General features: G+C 38.1%; 1 pseudogene; it reads right to left on the bottom strand.

The window, feature by feature from the left end:
- Nucleotides 419-1,343, bottom strand: Gm12635 (predicted gene 12635; annotated as a pseudogene).

The raw sequence follows: 6,644 nt of genomic DNA, 5'->3' as shown, positions 1-6,644 counted from the left end.
TTGCAATATGTATAAATGTGAACAGAATTTATAGAATATTAGACATTTACTAGATTCTTTGCAAAAATTGAGACCTACTACTTTTTTTCATGAAAACCAGAGACTCACTGCTCAGAAACACTCAATCCACTGGATACTATGATAACTATCAGATGCAATAGCATTGACACTGAGCATGGAACCGCAGTTTAACCCAGTGGATACTTATACATCAATTTCATCTGAACTAAAACATTTCCTTAAAGAAATGGGAGAGGACCTTAAAACTCAGGAAGTAAACAAATTTCACATGCCTAAGAAAACTGAAAGTTAAAGGATTCATAGAGGTTCCTCCCTAAGTTTACAGAAGCAACAAACAAAAAAATAGTTTATATTATACACTGACCAGCCCATTGGCCATAAGGAAAGTCTTTTTTTTAAATTCTTTTATTATTCGTTTTTAATGAACAGCCTCAAGGATAGGGGACTAGGGGAAGAGAAGAGGGGAAGTGAGACTCCAGACCCACAACCCCTCCCCAACCTCCCCTTTCCCCCTTATATTTTTATAATCTATATATAAGCCTCAGGGATGGGGATCAAGGGGAACTTCCTCAGCGGGGTGGTGGCAATCCAGGCTCCTTCTTCCCTAGAGACCCAGGCTCCTCTGCTTTTTGGGGAAGCCCTTCTCAAAAAGGTTGCCCTGTCTGTTCTCAAGTCTTCAGCATCCAGTGTAGGGCATCTGGTGGGGAAGCCTGCGGGTAGAGGTCGATGTGTTGAGTTCAGAATACTCCACTGAAGTAGGTGGAAGATGGGGCCTTGAGACAGGAATTGAGACCAGAGAAGGGCCTTCCAGATGGGGGAGTCCATGATTACCCAGGATCCCCCAGGTTGCTGCTCAGCTTTCTCTAATCCTGGAAAGGCTTTAGATCTACTGAGTGGAGCTCTGCTCATCCCAAGCTATGGGGTGGGGGGAGCGCCTGGCGGGTGAAAGTAACACCTGAGCAGCAGGAGCAAGTGGGGACCCACACAGCTAGGTTGGGGGAGCTGGAGAGCAGGACCGACAGGTAACAGAGATAGAGGGGTTGGGGCAGTGGTTGGCACTGGCAGCAGGGAGCCTAAGTTCACCACTGTCAGCTGTGAGTCTAACAGAGGTAGAAGCTGAGCTGAGCAGTGGCTCCCTAAGGAAGGAAGCCACTTTGGCTACCAAGCTGCAGAGGGGTAGAGGAAAAGTCTGACGGGTGTACCCCCAGCGACCTGTTGGGAATTAGGAGGCCCACACTGCCCAGAACCCAGGCTCTTGGACTGTGGCTCCACTGAAGGAAGCAGAAGCACTAGGGAGGAGCTCCCAGTCTCTGGATATGGGAGAACTCCACAGTCACAGATCTTGTGAGTCATCATTAATGTCAGGATGGGTCATTTGGTGAGGCAACAACTCTGGATTCACCCCTGCTCCTGTAGGTAACCTGTTACTCATACTTTAAGTGGAATTTGGTAGTGTCATGTGATGTAAACTCATGTGGTATCTGGCTGAGCCAGACTCATGGGGTGTTTTGCTCAGGCAAGCCCCATGGGAGGACATATGCTGTTCTGAGAGAGTATAAATAGGACTCAGTGGACAGCTATGGGTATTTGCATACCTTGAGAAGGTTCCCTGGTCTCACATTATCACTGTTCTCATTGCTGTTGTTTACATCGTTAAGAGAGTCATGGCAGAGAACTTCTAGCATCTAGGCTGGTCCTGGTCTCTCCCACTGACTGGAGACCTGGCTGTTTCTGCTGGATCATGCCACTGTTGCTATTTGGTATCCTGACACCACTGAACTGGATTGCTGGTATCCTGACAAACAGAGATTGGAATAGCCTAAAGAACTACTTTTAAACAGGTCCACATCCCCTTGTCCTATTTACCATCTTTTCTCCCTTACCTTTGGATGTTGGGCTAGAAAGGGGGGGGGGGGAGTATTTGAGAACCCTTATTAGAAGTAGGTTTTGGTGGGAGGAGGGTGGATGGGGGAGGACCCTCATAGAGATAGGGAGAGGGAGGATGGAATGGGGGGTTTCTGGAGGGGAGACCTGGAAAAGGGCTAACATTTGTAACTAACTAACTAAATAAATAAATAAATAACTAAATAACTAAATAACTAAATCCAATTTAAAAGGTAGGTTTTGAAAAATCTAAGCCTAAGCCTACTTATATTTCTGGTTATTAACCTCAACACAAACGTTCTTGTTAACCAATTTGAACTTTGGTGCCACAGTTACTTTTATCAGCCATGGTTAGTATACATGTCTCAGGAAAAGCATCACAAACATTGAGCATAAGGTCATAAACAGCACGGTTTACAGAACAACTACTGCCAGTGTGGAAGTTTGTTGATGTCTTTTAAATATTGTCCATTTCTGTTGCTTCCAGTTAGAAAATCTATGGTACACACACATTATATGGAAACCAAGAGTTATTGAGCTTCTAGATTGGGTCAGTAGGACAAAAAAAATGGAAACGTGCTACCTGATAAAAGCTGTTTAAGATTAACTGGGAAAATATTCATCAATAATAAACAATAATCCTGATACAGATTTGTTATTTCTACAGTGAGGAAAGAACTCCTATTTGTTTTCTGCCATCCGTGAACAGTTTATGCCACTGTCTTTCTGTCTTTTTGCAATTACAATTTTGATCACTGCCCTAGATCCTTGTGAGCAACATGGGTGATCTCACAAAATCCTGTGTTTTTCATGTATGTTCCTTTGGAAGCTATATTTGACATCTATTTTAATTAGAATTGCCATTGTTATACTTCTTTTTTAGAATTAATTGTGGAATTCCAGTAAACTGATGGGTTTGTTACAGTGTTTCTATAATTGTACTAAAATAAATGTTTTGAATTAACAGATTGTTCCTTTCTAAATTTATGGAGATTAGAATAAAGTTATTCCCAAAGATCTTTTCTCTTTCATTTACTTCACTGTCCTTTGTTTTGTTTTATTTTGTTTTGTTTTGTTTTGTTTTCTTTCCTTTTTCAATGGGATTAGAGCTGATCCTATTGTTAAGACTGTTGGGGAGATAAGCAAATGTTTATTAGTGGCAGGAGAGAAAAATGGGTAGTTGAGTCTTTAGATTTGTTCACATCTTTTTTGTCTCCTTAAATTGGTGAGATAATCACACACATCTGAAAAATTGAAGATTTATGGTTTCAAGGAAATACTACCTGAAAAGCTTTATGTTTGCATTTTTACTCAGAGGTTAGGACTTGAAGGTAATTACCAAAATGCTTCCACCTAGGGAACAAGGGATTATTTTCATGGAATCTATGAAAATATCTTATTTTTATAAGAAAATTATGTAGTCACTGGATGAAAAGGAGATTTATTTACTAGCATTTATGACTGTTTATTAACAATGGGCCATGTTTGTAAAAGGCTGAAGCATTTAAAGTCTCATGAAAAAAGAAGTATTACTCCAAATACATTACATATTATAGACATAAATAAGTATACTTGAGCTGTAAAACTAAGCATCAAAGCTGATTAATCAACAGATTGGCTTAAAAAACATGTACTTAACTCATGAAGTCAATGTATATAAGATTAATTCGTTTCCCTCTGGTTTATAGAATTTAAAAACGGAGAACAGGATAATAGTTATTAATCTCACTGGAAGTAGGTGGTTTAAATTTTATAAAAGAGAAGTGATCAATTTACAAAGAAAACTGTTAAAGGAATTTGTCGTACAGCCAAATGAATTCACATGAAGTACTAAAATCATGTTATTATTATCAATAAATTGACTTCTTTACACTTTTCATACATTTTACACAATGACTTTTGTTATTCTTCTCCACTTTAATTTTATCCAATTTAACTTTTTTTTGCCCGGCTCCCTTTTTCTGTATAAAACTCTTTCTCACATTCATGACAGTTTTGGTTTGGTTTCACATAGAAGTTAAGTAGGATAAATTGTGTGCCATGGGATTTGAATTATCCATTAGTATTTGGTGAATTTATCAATGACTACACATGGGCTCAGTGCCTCCACCTCATCCAGAAGCTATTTGTTGCCAATATTTTGGTAATAAGTTATATTAACTGTGAGTTCCTTACCTACCTACCCATAGCTAACTGCCAGGCAGCTTGAACTGTATAGGCTCAGTGCCAATAAATATCAGATAATGGGAGTTCACAATTGCTGTAACCTGACGTCACAAAAACCTTAAATTTTCTGCTTGAGAAAAATTAAGGTAAATTCTTGATATGAAGAAGAAAATTAAACATTGAAGTAGAGCACTATACTTTAAGAGATGTCTAAGGAGGCTTGATTCTCCATAAATTCCTCTTAAAGAAACAAAATAATGCACTGTATTCATGAAACATTTTAATCTATTCAAATTGTTATGGGGTTTGACAAATTATTGCTTTCATTAAAAAACAATGAACCCTTTACTTGTATATGTTGAACACACACACACATATATATGTGTGATCTTCATATATATTCATTTTTCATGACTCAATGCTATACCTATGATTAAAAGTAAATTTTAATTTGATCTATGCCAAGTGGGAAATGTTTGTTATTGTGTTGCACAAAAGTTACAGATTGCTTTTTTGCCATCTTTATAAAAGCATTAAAATTACAGTAGATAATTTTATGTAACAATTATTCATTTAAAGATAACACATTTTAATAACTTCTAGTAAATCAATATGTGAACACAAACCCCAAAGAATATATGGATTTTTTTTCTTCTGAAAGGTCAGTATATCAATTTATTCTGATCTGGGACCTAGTAAGACATATGCTAGCCCTATATATAGTAGACTTGACCCATTGACCTCCATGTACTTAAAAGAAAACATATTTATCTGAGCAGCAGTCACTCAAGACATCTGACCTTCCTGTGCCATCAAAGCTTCCTATGAAGACAGATAACACAGTACTTGGAAGAAAAACTCCTATTATAAAAATCCATAACTCAGCATTCTGCAGTTGCCTGTCATTTCACCAATGTATTCCTGTTAATGTAGGGCAAGGAAAGGTGCAGGGTGTGGTCTTTACTCAGGTGGGATCTTCAGGAGGGGCAAGCTAAACCAAAAATTCTCATTGTCAAAAAAAAAAAATGTTAACAGTAATTATTTCCATTTGTTTTTAGAAGGGTTCCCCAAAGATTTTCTTGATACAGCACCCCAGTAAATACCTACTGTGATTTTGTATTCTCCAGGGGAAATTCCACATGTGCACTGAGAGACTATAATTCAACATTCTGAGTAGTTCTATTGATCCACTGAGAAGTTCTGTGGTATTCAGAACCATGGAGTAGCTTACTGCAAATGGAAACTTACTGAATGTTGTGATTCTGCACAGGACCAACCTCAGATCCTAAGTTTTAAGTGAGACACAAAAAGACTGTCCTACCAAGTCATGAGGGCATACCTATACTCAACTAGATGTTACTAAAAATATATCAGTTAAGTGAAATAAATTGATTGTAAATGCATTAACTAAAATTCCTCTAGAGTTTTTCTGTTCTGGAGTGGGTTTTGTTTGCCTGACTATTGTGTTTAGGTTTTTTTTTTTTTTTCCCCAATGAGAAATGTTCTGCATGGGCTTCCTAATTTGCATACATGGCCCTAGCTGATAGTGCCGTTGGGGATTTTAGAAAGCACAGCCTTGATTAGAGGAAGTATGTCACTGACAGGGGTGTGGGTGGGTGGAGCTTTGAGCATCCATAGCTTCACTGTACTAACAGAACTGGAATTTCACTCTCTGTATCTTGCTTATGGTAAAGGTTGTGGTCATTTGGCTTCCTGCCCTTGCTACTCTTAACTCATTTGCTTGCTACCATGCTCTCCTGCTTTGCTGGGCTCTTACTCATCTGGAACCATGCCTAGTAGTCTTCTGTATGTCACTTTTGGTCAACATGTTTTATTATAGCAACAGCAAAGTAAATAATACACTTGTCTAAATTTGTATCAGGATGTCAAGTGCCTGGAATCTTGGTCCTATTAATCCCAAATCCTCACAGAGTCAGCAATCTGTTTAGCATGTTAGAGTATATTGTCCTGAAGGAAATTTCGTTTGAATAACTATGTCCTTAGAAATATTGATTTATTTACTTCAAGAAAATCATTAATTTATTGAGACATTTGTTTAACATATGGTATATGCAAAATATCTTCTATAATCGAGGAGAGGACTGAAGAGATTGCTGAGTGGTTAACACTTGCTCTTACTTCAAAAAGCCTGAGTTCAGTTAATACCACCTACATTGGTAGCTCAGCACTGCCTATAAATCCAAGTCCAGAAGATCTGACTCACTCTTCCAGCTTCCACAGGCGCCAACATACACAGGTTGAAACCTCATTGGGGGTCTAACAACTCTTTCACAGGGGTCTCCTAAGACCATCAGAAAATACAGATATTTACATTATGATTCATAAGGGAAGTAAAATTACAAGTATGAAATAGCAAGAAAAATAATTTTATGGTTGGTGGTCACCACAACATGACTAACTATATTAAAAATACATAGCATTAGGAAGGTTGAGAACCATTCTAAGTGATGTTATCCGAACTTTGAAATGTCCCTTATTACTATTGCTTACCAGAGAGATTCAGTATAGTGCTAGCCATGGTGAATGACCTTTATTCCCCTTTCCGATGGACC

The sequence above is a fragment of the Mus musculus genome, chromosome 4 (genome assembly GCF_000001635.26).
Source record: "Mus musculus strain C57BL/6J chromosome 4, GRCm38.p6 C57BL/6J".
NCBI lineage: Eukaryota > Metazoa > Chordata > Mammalia > Rodentia > Muridae > Mus > Mus musculus.
This window is presented reverse-complemented; position numbering and strand designations above follow the sequence as displayed.